We start from the raw sequence: 13,375 nt of genomic DNA on the forward strand, positions 1-13,375 counted from the left end.
TCCCCTGGTGTCCTCCTATGCTGTCCCCCCATGCTGTCCTCCCCTGGTGTCCTCCTATGCTGTCCCCCCATGCTGTCCTCCTGTGCTGTCCCCCCCCAGTGTCCCCACCGCTGCCCTCCCATGGCCTTTTCTCTGCCCGATAGAACCCCTGCTGGCTCTCTCTCATCCTTACAACAATCCTCCTGGGCTGGAACCCTATCCCGTGTCCTCATTTGACTGTAATCACCTCTTTAAAGGCTCTTTCCAAATACAGTCACGTTGGGGGTTGGGACTTCAACATAAGAATTTTGGGGGAAGGCAATTCTATCTATTTTAAACACTTAATATACATCACACTAACTTAGCTTGCTTTGTAATAATTTTGTGCTCATCTATAGAAGACGGCCGTGCTCCATCAGTCACTTGGCAAACGTGACCCCCCGGCCCCCCACTGGTGGTGGAGTACATTTCCCTGCCCCTTTACTTCCATTTTTTAAAAGATGTATTTATTTATGCAGACAAGAGCTGGGGTACAGGCCAGAGGTGTGGGGAGGTGAGAGGATTCACCAGAGACAGAGCGGGGAACAGAACAGGCAGATTGACTGAAATCCACTGCTGAGGGGAGCAGTGGGGAGACAGGAGAGGTCTGCTGCGCCATGGGGGTAGCTCCATGCCACAGTGGCTGAGGATAGCTTTATAGTGCTGCAACTTAACCCCTTGCACCACCAGGCAGGCCCCCTTCAATTCTGACCAAGTGACTTGCTTTGGTCGATGGGGAGTGGACAGGCGGCAGTGTCCAGGTTAGTGCTGCCCTCCTCAGCGGTTGCATTTGCCCGTGAACAGGACGAGAGCATCCAGCCAGGGAGAGAGACACAGGGAGCAGCCTGCACCCAGCCGCACCCTGACAGCAAGCCCGGCCGGGGTCAGCTACCCTGGGGGTCCCTGTGCAGGAAGTAAATGCTCATTGGAGGCCCCTGAGCTTTGGATGCTGTTTGTGAGGCGACATTGTGTTTCTTTTTTTTTTTTTTTTTAAGATTTATTTATTCATTTATACAAGCACTGGGTACAGTCAGAAGCGCGGGAGGGTGAGAGAATTCACCAGAGCCAGAGCGGGGAGCAGAGCAGGCAGAAGGACCGAAGTACACTGCTGAGGGGAGCAGCGGGCGGCAGGAGAGGTCTGCGCGCCATGTGGGACCCTCCTCCGGTGGTCAGGGAGCAGCCGGGGATCGAATCGGTGCTGCAGAGGCCGTGGGCAGCTTCGCAACCCAGCGCTCAACCGCTGCGCCACCGGGGAGGCCCTGTGAGGCGACATTGTTAGGGTCACAGCTGACCCGGCAACGGTATTTACTGATTTCTTTAGCATGTTCGGGAGCAGAGCTGCAGGATTTACTCCTGCTATCTCATTTAAGTATCGCAAGGCCCCCACAATATATAGATGCTTTTTCTCCCAGTAAATAGGCAAGGAAGGCGAAGCACAGAGGCCAAGTGTCAGCCGGGGTCGGGCGGCCGGCCAGAAGCAGCCAGACCCGAACCAGGCCAGTCTGACCCGTCTGGAGGACCCCACGCTAGAGCTTCAGCGCAGCGATGGCCACTGTTTTCCAAGCCTGGACTGGCTTCCAGCTTAATGATGGCCTCTGGCTCACAGAAGGCTGCTATTTGTAGCCTCTTTCCAAGCCCTCTCAGGGCGGGGGGTGTGGACCCAGTAGCTTCTTTTTCATGGGCTGGATCAAGCACTGCAGAATGGCTTTCCCTGCGAGAGGCCGCAGCAGCGGCGGATGCATTCTGCACGCACAGTGTTTGTTGCAAGCAGCTCGCAAAAGCTTATTTGAGCAATAGAATGAATTTCCCACACCTCTGACCAGCCGCGTTTTCAATAACTCTCCCACATTGCCTCGCGTGCCGGGGCCACCCCGCGGACGAACGGGCACGTTCGTCTTCTCTTCCCTACGGCTGCCTCTTTCTTAGTCTTTTTGTACCTTTCTGCTGATTCTTGGTTCGGGGGCATATGGTTGAATCAATTAATAGAGGATTTGCAGAATCACAAGTGCAGTTATGAAAGGATGGTGTAATTAACTTCTTCAGACTAATTGAAAATTTTCATTTAGAAGGAGCAACAAATGCCTCCTTGCTTAAAACGCTTTCTCACGGCAAATAGCCTCTCAGAGCGATTCTGTGCAGCGTCCCCACGGCCCAGAGGCCTCTAGGCTGTGGCCAGTCTTTGGAAAAAGAACTAAGTCCTTTCTCCTTTGCTCCCTTTCTCTCGCCCCCTTCTTGGAAATGCTCCTCAGAGTGAAGCGGCTTCCTGCACAGCCACAGAGCCAGGTCTGTCTAGCCACAGAGCCAGGTCAGGGGCCGTGGGCCAGAGGAAGGACCAGCCGGGATGCACCTTTGCTGGGGAGGGAGCGAGAGCTGGGTCGTGCATCGGGCCCTGGGGTGTCCCGCGTCTCACGCCGCCGCCTCCGGCCCGACTGTGTGACAGCGATAAAGTGTCGGCTTTGGGCAGCGGCGAGGGGCAGCCCCTGCTCCTCCTCACGGGGGAGACGTGTTTGGTTCCCCAGGAAGGAGGGTGGTGCCGCCTGTTCTCTCCGTGTGAGCCCTCAGAGTCAGACTTCCTCTTCCTCCGGCTGCAGGGAGCCTCAGGCACCCCAGGGTGTTCGTTTGCATCATGGCGCCTCCTTGTTCAGGATGTGGCCGAGGCAGGGCCCGCGGGTGATCCACGCGCACCGGTGACGCACAACCTGAGACCTCTGTGGGGACCGGTGTCCACCAGCGTCGCCAGGGCGGGGTCGCGCTCACGTGGGAGAGTGGGGTCACATGTCAAGGGCTGATGCCCCGGGAGCGGTTTGGGGCCTTGTTCCTTCTCTGCCCCAGTAAGCTGCCACCCCTGAACTTTCCAGTCTAGGCCCAACATACTTGGGCGTGGGCTATTCCCAACCACCCAGTTCTGTGGCCCTCAGGGAGTGGGCTGGGGTCTGCCATGGGCCTTCCGGAGCCGCAGCTCCTCTCACACACCGTTGACTTCACCAGGACGTGTCCGGGGCTCACGGCACAGCCCAGGGAGTGCCTGGCTCAACGCTGGCACTGGTGAGTCTGAGAGGCTTTGGCTGTGGAACTGCCACGTTCCTGGAGAATCGGGCCAGCTAGAGGCCATCTGAAGACAGCTGAGCCAGCCCACGGGGCAGGGGGAGTTTTCGGTAAGGAGAGAGTTCCACCCACATGCCCATGTGGCTCACTTGCTCATTTGGATGCCCAGTCAGGAGACCAGTCTTGGTCCCCTGGTGGCAAGGCTGGCAGCTGGCACTCCCGGGGTGCCTGGACCACAGTCAGCATCGAGCTCCGAGGGGTCGCGCTCGCCAGCTGTGGGTGGGGAGTCTCATCCTCCAGAGGGCACAGGATACAAGGGGAGATTTCAGAGGTGGCCATGGGGACTCTGGAGACTGGGAACACCGGGTGTTAGAGAAGCTACTAGGCGCACCCTGGGGGAGGGGGGGCTTGGCTCACAGCTTGATTCCTCAGGCGAACTCCAGGCCTTCAGCTGAGCAATAAAGATCTTCGTTTCATCCTGACAAGAAGCCCCAGCAGTAGCTATGATTATTTTTTCCATCTTACACTAAGAGGAGATGAGGACACTTACCCGAGGTGGCGCCTGGCACGTGGAAGGTGAGCCTGGACTTTAAGGGCAGCCCCTCAGCAGCTTAACCACTGAGCTACATGGTCTTGGCTTTGATTGGGTCTTAATGACCATGGAAGGAAATGCGGGATTCCCAGCCCATGTCTGCGTCTGTCTTTCCTTCAGAAAGTCCTGCTCTCCCTCTGTCAGGATACCGATGAGCCTGTCCTTGGCAGGAAGCAAGAGAAAGTTCTGGATGGTTTGTGGCTCATCCATCATTCTCCCATCATTCTCATAGTGGCTGAGGCCTGGGGGTGATCAGTGCTTGCTAGAAGAGTGACCGGTCAACTCAAGAGGCTCCTTCAATCCAAGGAGCATCATGTCTCTATGCCCAGGCCCAGGGGGTGATTCAGTGCGATGTCGGGACTGTGGACTCGGAGCCAGACTGCCTGCGCTGCATCCCGGCCTCTCCTCTCACGCCCAGCGTGACTGTCCCATCACTTGACGCTCAGCTTCCTCATGTGTGACGTGGAGACCCCGGCCATCTCTCCACTGGCTGGCGGGGGCACCAGGGGAGAGGAGGCTCTGTGTCCGGCACGTGGGAAGTGCTGGGTGACTGTTCATCCTCCCAGCCACAGCTGCTCCCCCTCAGGCGCGTGCGGGGGTAGAAAGGACTCGGTGCTTCTCCACGCGGCGGAGTTTCCATCACAACTTCCTCTCACTCCCCCTGTCCCGGCCCCATTCTCTTAGCTTCGCAGGGAGATGGAAATTGCGCTTGGAAGCATTATTCTTGCTTCTCTACCTCGACCCGTGTCATTGCAGCGGCTGTTCGGTGTTTATCTGAAAAAGCTCTTTGGTTAATAATCTGCCTCCGGGCTGCCAGGGAGCCGAGGCCGGGAGGCTGGGGACGGCGCTGAGCACACCCCGCAGCCTCGCCGGCTTGGCCTCTCCCGCTGTCGGACAGGAGCACACGGCTCCTCCTCGTCCCGCAACTGACTCGTATGTGGAAGCTGCAAGTCATAAATATCACGAAATGGATCTCTGGGAGCCCAAGAAAAATAGAGGGGTGCCAGAAGAGCAGCGTGTGCGGAACCTCAACACTGTGACCCCCCCCTCGTCCTTGCAGCTACGAGAGGAGGGCAGCGCCCCGATGGGGTGAGGTCGGGCTCCGACCCCTGCAGCGCACGGCGGCTGGGCTGGCGGCAGTCACGGCCGATGGAGCAATCACGAAATCAACAAGTGGGTTTGGGGGTTACTGCTCAAATATTTCCAAACACTGGGGTGGAGGCGATCCACAGTGGACATCCGAAGGGCCCGGGGGGCATTGAGAACGCTGGGAGCCCCTTTGGCTCTGCACTTGCCACGCACCCTCTGTATGAGGCGGGAGAAGTCAGATTTCCTCTCCAGACCTCCGTTTCTCCTTCCGTGGAAGAAGTAGCTTGGATTAATTCTCAGAAATGACAGCTAACATTTGTTGTCAAGTGCCTGGCTGGTCTGTCCTAGGCAGAGCTCTTTATATGTATTGATTCACTTAATACTCGCAAACTCCTGTTTCCCTTTGCAGACAAGGAAACCCAAGCACACAAGTGAAGTTAGTGACCAACGTCGTTGCAGAGCTGGGCGCTGAGCCTGGGCTGCCTGGCTCTGGCACTGCCACCCCCACCTTGCCGCCATGTCACCTTCTCAGCGGGACCCACGTCTGTGCGAGAGGCCAGGGGATTGTCTTCACTGCCGGGTGATGTGAAGCGTGCCTGGCAGTGACACGCAAGCACCCGATTTTCCCAGGGAACCGACCTCAGGAGGTGATCTGGACTGTGGTCTCACTCTGGTTCCAGAGGTGGACACAGGTCGAACCTCTGAGATCCTCCATCCCCTGGCCACAAGGGTCGGTGCAAGCAGGGTCCAGACTTCCCAGATCATTCCTAGATCACGACACAACCAGAGTATCTGGGGCAGAAGCGCCACTGCTCCCAGGGGCTGCCAGTTTTATAGGATGCAAGCCCCGTAGGCCCTCCCCGTGGAGAGCGGCTGCTTGAGAATAAGGAACAAGGGGAAAAAAGAAACAGAAATGGGGAGGAGAGCCGGAGGCGGGGAGAGAGACAGACAGTTCCGATAACATCACCAGAACCCGTGCGTCAGCCATGCCCGCGCTAATCAATTATTTGAGCGGTAACCTTGGTGCTCAAGATGGCTCGGACATAGTTTCTGCTGCTAGCAGCGTGGAAAGTGATCATGCTGTACACACACCGACTCTCTGACCTCGGTGAGAGAGCGAAGCTGCAGCCGGAGTCCTGGCTTGATCTTGGCGTCCTCCTGGATCGTGGTGTCCCACGCCGGGCTCTGGTCGCGCGTGGGGCCGGACGCGTCTTTGTCGTGAGGGCCATTCCGTGCTTAGTGGGGAGTTCAGCAGACCCTCTGACCCAAGTCGTAAAAGTAAAAATGCTTGTGGACCTTCTGCCCGTGGCTGGGGGCGTTGGGTAGGCGCCCAGATCTGGCTCCTCTCAGCACTTGTCTCTTGCATCTCTTGCTTTCAGCAGGACCTGGCAGCTTGCGGGGCAGCAGGCTGAGATCTTGCGGGGCCTGGAGGAAGGAGCCCTGTTCTCGGTCGGCCACATGTGCCCTGTGTTTGGGGGATTTGTCACGAGCAACCAGCTGGCCGTGGAAAGACTGAGTCCTTTGGCTTCGAGGTTGTCAAGTGCTTTCTGGAAAGAGCCCTTGATCTCTAGTGAGGGTGCCCCGGCAGGGCCGTCAATGGCTTCAGAGTGTCAGCTGCCAAGGGTACCCAGATGCAAGTGGTTGCCCTGAAATCCCCAGGTCACTGACTTCCAGAGCATCACAGCTAAACAGCCCCTTCATAATCCCGTGACCTGGCCCTGACCTTGGCCTGTTCCTCTTACTCAGCTAAGACTCCCTGGGAAGTCTTTCCTGATACCCCACCCTAGCAGGAGGTCACTGTCCCCTGGTAATAGATGCCGTGGCGCTCCACCTGCAGCCCCTAGGCCTCCCCTAACTAGTCTGAGGCCCAGTCCTGACTTGGGGGCTGCTGCCCCCCACTGCCTGCACCAGTCCTTCTGCCTCAAAGGGCTTCTGTGGGGCTTCTGGACCCACCTTTCCCATAGCCAGCGAAGATATGACTGCTTGGCTGTGGCTCCCAGCTGGCCCTTGGCCCAGCACCCCAGTGTGAGAGCACCAAGGTGCGGCTCAGGCAGGGACAGCTCTGAGCCCTAACAGTTCCTGAGTCCCTCACAGTGTCTGGGCTCGCGGGAGGCCACCCTTTGCTCTCCTCCTGGGGTGGTCACTTTCATGTCAAGACCCCCCACCTAAACCTCTCCTAACCCTGTGGGCTCCGCCTTGGTAGTCCTTACCAGAACTTTAAATTAAATACTGAATTATTTATTGCCCGTCTCCTCCAATAAAACATCCTCTCCGTGAAGGCAAAGATCATTGTCTTATCGATCGTTGACTCTCTGGGGTCTCATTCAGGAAGTGTTCCCCATTATTATCTTATTTATAGTTATGCAAATACTAGCCTGGCTCTCATATGAATAGACAGTAAGTTATTTGAAGTCAGGACCCACCCCTCATAAACATTCTCTTCTCTGCTTCACCTACCACTGGGCTTGCTACCAGCGTCGCTGAATGAAGACACAAGACAAGTCGCTAAGTGTAACTGAGCCCTTGCTCTGAAGCCAGCCTTGGTGCCAAGCCCTCCCTGGTAGCTCACAGCCACCCCGTGCTACAGGGACAGTCCCTGTTTTGGTTTTACTGACATGCCCGAGACGCAGAGTGCCTAGGTGGCCGGTTCAAAGACCTTGAATCAGGGTTCTGATGCTAACAGCTTCAAAAAGAGTCTTGCTAACTTCCTACCTTGCAAGGATTTCTGGATGGCGTGTGGTTTTAGTCGTCCGCCCTCGTCCACGGTTTGCTGTGTGACTCATCCATTGAAGTGGGGGCCTGGGACAAGTCAGGGGAGGGGTAGGTAACATCAACCCAGGCTGAAGGACTTTGCTGCCTGTTCTGTGCCTTGTGACCTACCCCCAGGCCGTTTGTTCTTCTGGCCAGCACCTATCCTATTGTTCTCAGCACCTATTGTTCTCAGCACTTACTATTCTCAGAAGGATGACTTTAAGGATTGATTGTTGGTGGTATTAACTCAGGTAGGAAGGGACACCCAGGCGAGCAAGACATGGTTGGCACTTGCTTGTAGGAAGGGCAATGAGAAGCTGGTAAGGGGATCGGAGCAATCGAGTCACTGTACAAGCTGGTGCGTGTTGCCGATCGTCCGTGGAGGGCGTCCCAATCCGGATTCTGCCTGCCAGCAACAGACACAAGTTCAAAATGGCCCCAGCAATATGGGGAATTTATTGGCTCAAATAAGTGATAAGATCAAGGATGGGTCCTGACCTCGGGGATAGCTGGGGTCCCACCTTCCGACTCCCAGGAGGATCCCCATCTATCCCCCTGGCTCTGCCTGGCTTCCCCCGCAGCTTCTTCACCCCCTGACTCCACACGGTGGCAGTTTCTGAAAGTACTAGAAAGGTGTTGCCGTGGGGGGAGAGAGCAAAGGACTCTGGGCGGATGAAAGCCCCTTGCTGCTGAAAACAGAACCCCGCCTCCAGCGACAGGTTCTCCTCCAGGGCGTTAAACTCACCAGTTTACACCCAGCAGGATCCTCCTGCTTAGCTTAGCTAAATTGTGGCCCAATGAAGGGAATTTTAAGATTTCCCAATACACCATATTAATTCTGCAATGAAGGCTGATGGCCGGTGATTTTGTTCCTCGGGGATGAGGAGGCCGAGTGATCCCATCTCTAGTCATCTTATTTAATTGTTGGTTTTAAAAAATTTTTTTTTTAATGGTGGCAAAATGCACCCAACAGCGCAAGATTTTTACCATCTTGACCACGTTGGTGTGTCCAATCAGTGGCATTGAGGACATTCCTGCTGCTGCGTGGTCGTCACCACCACCCCTGCCTGAAGAATTTTACAATTCTTCATCTTGTAAAACCAAAATTCTGAAACATCAAACCCTAACTCCCCAGTCCCCCCATGCTTCCTCCCCGCTCCCCGGCCCCTGGGCCCCCGAGGTTCGACAGCACCACGTGGACCCTGCATTCTCTGTCCCTCTGCGACGGACTCACTTCCCGCCGTACTGTCTACACGGCCCACCCGCTCTGGGGCAGGCGTCTGCAGTCACCTTCTTCTTAAGGCTGGACGATTTTCCACGGTGTGGGCCGCCTCAGTCCCCGGCTGCTCCTCTGCTGAGGGACGCTGGGGTCGCGGCCACATGTTTGTTATTGTGAATAACGCGGCCAAGAGTGTATCAACAGCTCCTTGTGGTCTTTTTTCAATTCTTTTGGGTTTATACCAAAATTGGAATTGGTGCATCTCATGGTAATCGCTCTTGGGCTTCTGGGAGAAGCCGCACTGCTTCCTGGAGCAGCTGCGCTGGTCTGACCGTCCACAGAGCGCCCACTCTGCAGCTTCCGCACAGCCCCGCCGGCTCCTGCTGTTTTCTGTGTTTTTACTGTAGCCATCCTAGTGGGGGAGAGGTGACCCGTGTAATTTCTTAAAAACTTGACTCTTTTTTATTGAGGCAACAGGGTTTCACAGCACTGACGTGATTCAGAGGTTAGGGTCTCACCTCCTCAGAAGACCTCACCTCCCCAGACCACACCTGCCACCAGTGGCCCCACAGTCTCCTCCAGAGTCCGGTGGGCCCCCAGAGAGTGAAGCCTCAACGCTGGGCATAATGTTATAAATGTGCCGCAAATGCACCAGAAAGGCCTGAACGCCTGTGAGTTCTGGGGGTGCCTGGGGATTAGGGAGGACTTGAGGTGTAGAGCAGAGGCCAAACCACTTTCTGGAAGCATCTCTAGCTGGGCATTTCTGGCAAATTACCAAGAGATCTGGGCAGAAAGGAATGTGGGTCTCCAAGACACACATCGCGTGCTGTGATTTCTCATCTGCAAGAAACAGGCGCTTCGGCAGCGGGTGTTGTGTTCGCCATTTTGAACTCTATCGCACAAAGAGGGTCTCCAGAATTTTCTAGGTCCCCCAAGACTCAGTTCTGCCTCTGATGAATCACGATTACGATGATGAGCAGAAGGTGTAGGAAAAACGGATTACAGAAGTCAGCCACCAGCCCAGGGCGCCCGTGAGCCGAGTCCTTCCTCTCTCACTGCCCCCCTCTCTCCTCCCCACTACGTCAGACGGCACTGGAAGTGCTAGAAATAGCAGATCCTCGCTCTCACCTCTCTTAGATAGTGATGGCGGCCGCCGATAGGGAAGCAGAGATGAGTGATGTATTTTGCTCAAACAAGGTGGTCGGAGAGAGCAAGGAGGGCAAAGTGCTTTCAAAAGTGGTGACATTTCCCAGATCTGAGTGGTGAACTGTGAACTGTGTTGTGCCCAAGATCGGCAGACTCGGCGAGCATAGCCTCCAAGAATCCAAAGACAGCGGATGCAAATGCAAAAGGGAGTTTATTACGGGCTTGAGTCCGGGCCCTCGACACGCACCGATGCAACGACAGAGGTCGAGAGCCCCGAACAGAGGAAGCAGGGGTATCTTATAGGGTCGCGAGTGGCGCGAACTTTGCAAGAAGCTGGCAATTACTCACTGGCTACTACAAAGGCATTTTGGTGCGCGCGGTTCCAGTTTCAAACTGACTGGACGGTTAGAGATGCTGTCCCATGTATGGACAGGACTGCCCTCATTGGCGGCTGGGGTGGTCTGCTTTTTCGTCACCAAGTGGAGTGAGGGTTGTGACGGCTGAAACTATCTCCGGAATGCGGCTGGACAAGGACTAACATAGCAAGGTGGAGGATATACAAAATGGCGAAACCTCGGCTAAGCTTGGCTCCACAAACTGGAGCAGTGCTGGAGCGCGGAGGAGCCTCCAGGCAGAGGAAAGAGGGAGCACCAGGTGGGGAGGGGAGAGGCCTTTCCGGGGTGATGGACAGCAATGGGATGGCGGGGGGTTGGTGGGGGGTTGGGGGTGGGGTGGGCAGAGCAAGGACAGTGATGTGGCAGAGGGGGAAGTTCTCCCATGAAGTCAGAGCTTTAGGCGGGGGGTCACTGAGTGGAGGCGCCTTTGTTTGCCCTGCTCAGAAATTTGGATTTTATTCCAGATATGGGGGGATCCTTTGCACGATCTAATTGTGGGTCATGTGTGTTTTCAGGACGTTTCTTTTAGAAGAAAACAGCGCAGTTCATACTTGATGAACAAAGTATGCCAAGCCACTCTGTTTCCGTTCTTGGGATACTGATGAAAGTCAGAGACAAAAGGAGTCCGGCAGACACGGGGGGCGGGGGGGGGCCCTGCTTGTGAAAGCATTTAATGCGGTAACGTGCGACGGGGTAGTAAAAGAAGGGACAGACGACAACGCTCTGCAGCAAATTTGCACCTGTTTGGACACTAGTTTGAGCTCAAGACCCTGGATAAGTTCAGTCTCTGCTTATCAAAGTTTCCGAGAGCTGAGGCTGGCAAGGGCCGCCGGTGTCGTTGGTGATAGGATCTAAGTGATGAAGTAAAAGCACAGATGCCCCCACCCTCTTTAGACGGGTGTTAATAAAGCACAGAGTTTTGATTTCACTTTGTAGGTCTGTCCATATTTAGTCTATTTCTGCCCTACCTGACTATCTAGGTTTTTTTTTTTTTAAAGCGAAAGTAAAAACGGAATTGGTCTAAGAATATTCTTAGCAGGGAGACCCCAAGTGAAACTGAAAGGCCGCTGAATGCAGAGAGTTGGTTTTGCAAGAGGCTGCTTCTGGCATCGTAAGTTACTGTCTGGCTACAAGCCAGAGAAACTACTTTTGTTAACTTAGACATGGCAGGGGTTGATGCAGAGGCTGTCAGGGGCTCAGAAGGGCTTCGGGAAGACTGAATCCCTCACCTCACTGCTCTCCAGGGCCTGCCTCACCCCCACAATCCAAGAGTCCAGCCTGGGGGGGGGGGGTCCCACCTTTGGGCCTGGGGTGCTGCTGGCTGCTGGGAGGTGATTGCCCTGTACATCTGAGATTCAGTTCAATCAGACTGACCCAGTAGGGGCAGGGAGATTCCTGCCAAGGAAGTGGGGGTGCTAGTCCCCAAGATAGCAGAGTAAATTCTGGGAATTCCTTTATGAGCACTGATGAATGACTTTAATACGGTGATGGCCACGCTAGGTGGTTTCCCTAAAAGGTCTTCCCTACAAGTCCAGTGAATCTTCCACCAGCATTTTTGCAAAAAACATGTTTGTTGCATAACTGACCGCAAGGCAATTTTTGCCATAAAAAAGGTAAACTCGTGAAAAATAAAAGAGGAGCATTCACTTAAAAGGACACCATGAGAGATTTTTCTTTGTCGCCATCGTCTCTCTTCATTCATGGAGGTATCCGTTTCCAAATATGGGCAGGCTTATTAGGAGCCCAGCTTTGTGGCTTCACAGGCCAAGCTGCTGCTCTTTCTCATCACCCTCCACGTGACTGGGCCTGTGTATCAAACTACACCCACACGTCCCAGCACATGCCAGGCCTTGTATTTCCAAGTCACCTACGTCAGAGTCTGCGCCCAAGGCCCAAACACATCATGCTCTTTATGACCAAATAGCAAACAGTTTTCGCCTTCTCAAGAAACTGATCAGGAGTCACATAATCAGTTTTGAGGGAGGGAGGGAGGGGCTTGACTCTTCTCTACTCTCCAACTTGTAATATCGAGTGATAAATCTGGTCAAGATCACAATAGCTCAGGCGCTCTCGTCTCTAAATTAGCTAGAGAATTGATCCTTCATGCTCTCAGATGCTTGTCCATTGCCACCTGCCTCCTTTACACTCGACACAGTTTGGAAAAGTTGAGCTTTTGACGACCGGAGGGAAGCCGAGCTCGGGCAGGAGCCAGAAACGGACACGTCATCATTTTCTTGTCCAGGGTGAGAACTGGCTTTTTCTCTGTTATTTTCACACTTTCAGTACGTTTTATTGCCGAATTTTTATAATATAAAAATGGAAGTACTGTCAGCTGAGCCCCAACCGCTAAAGGAAAATGTCGACCAGATAGTTTTGGTTTTACGGCCACGGGGCGTCCCGGCCTTGGGCGGCGCAGGGTCACGGCCGTCCGCCTGGACACGAATGGTGCCCTCCTCAGTGCTGCTCTTCACGCATCTGAGCTCACAGAGTCCCAGCAGGTCAGATCCCTTCCTTTGTAGAAAGAGCTGAGCCCCAGAGAGATGGGGGACCCCCCCCCACCTTGGCAGCTGAGTCACTCCAGGGGAGTCGTGGTGCCTTCCCGGCCTGGGTCTTCTGATGGGCGAGCGGGGACGATTCTCTGCTGTTCTCACTACAGGTCTGTTTTCAGGGCTCATAGCATAGGGGTGGGGGCCCCTTAGGACGTTAAGAAGGCAGGATTTGGATCAGAGTTGGTTTGCCGGCCCGTCCTTTACCAACAGTGTAAGGTTGCAGAATGTGCTGCGTGTGTGTGTGTGGGGGGGGCGGGATGGGAGGGCTGGGGTGTGCGGGTTAAGGAGAGAAAGCAGGAGCCACCCCTGGCCCCGCGCGCCTGGAGGCCTCCCCGACCTTCCTCGGGATAAGCACTTGGCAGTCTGGGGAGCGCGGGGGAGCCGAGTCTGGGCCGGCTCACCAGAAGACGCTTGTGGAGGTTTTTTCTGTAGTTTTTTCACTGCTTCTGGAAGGACCAGAAGAAACAATACAATGGAGAGAACTTGGGTTCCAGATGTCTCTGCTGGTTCTGCTCCTTCTTTTCCCGAAGGAAGGACACAGAAGGCCTCGGGAGGAGTGGTGGGCAAAGGT

This window comes from Talpa europaea, assembly GCF_964194135.1.
Source record: "Talpa europaea genome assembly, chromosome: 11".
Classification (NCBI taxonomy): domain Eukaryota; kingdom Metazoa; phylum Chordata; class Mammalia; order Eulipotyphla; family Talpidae; genus Talpa; species Talpa europaea.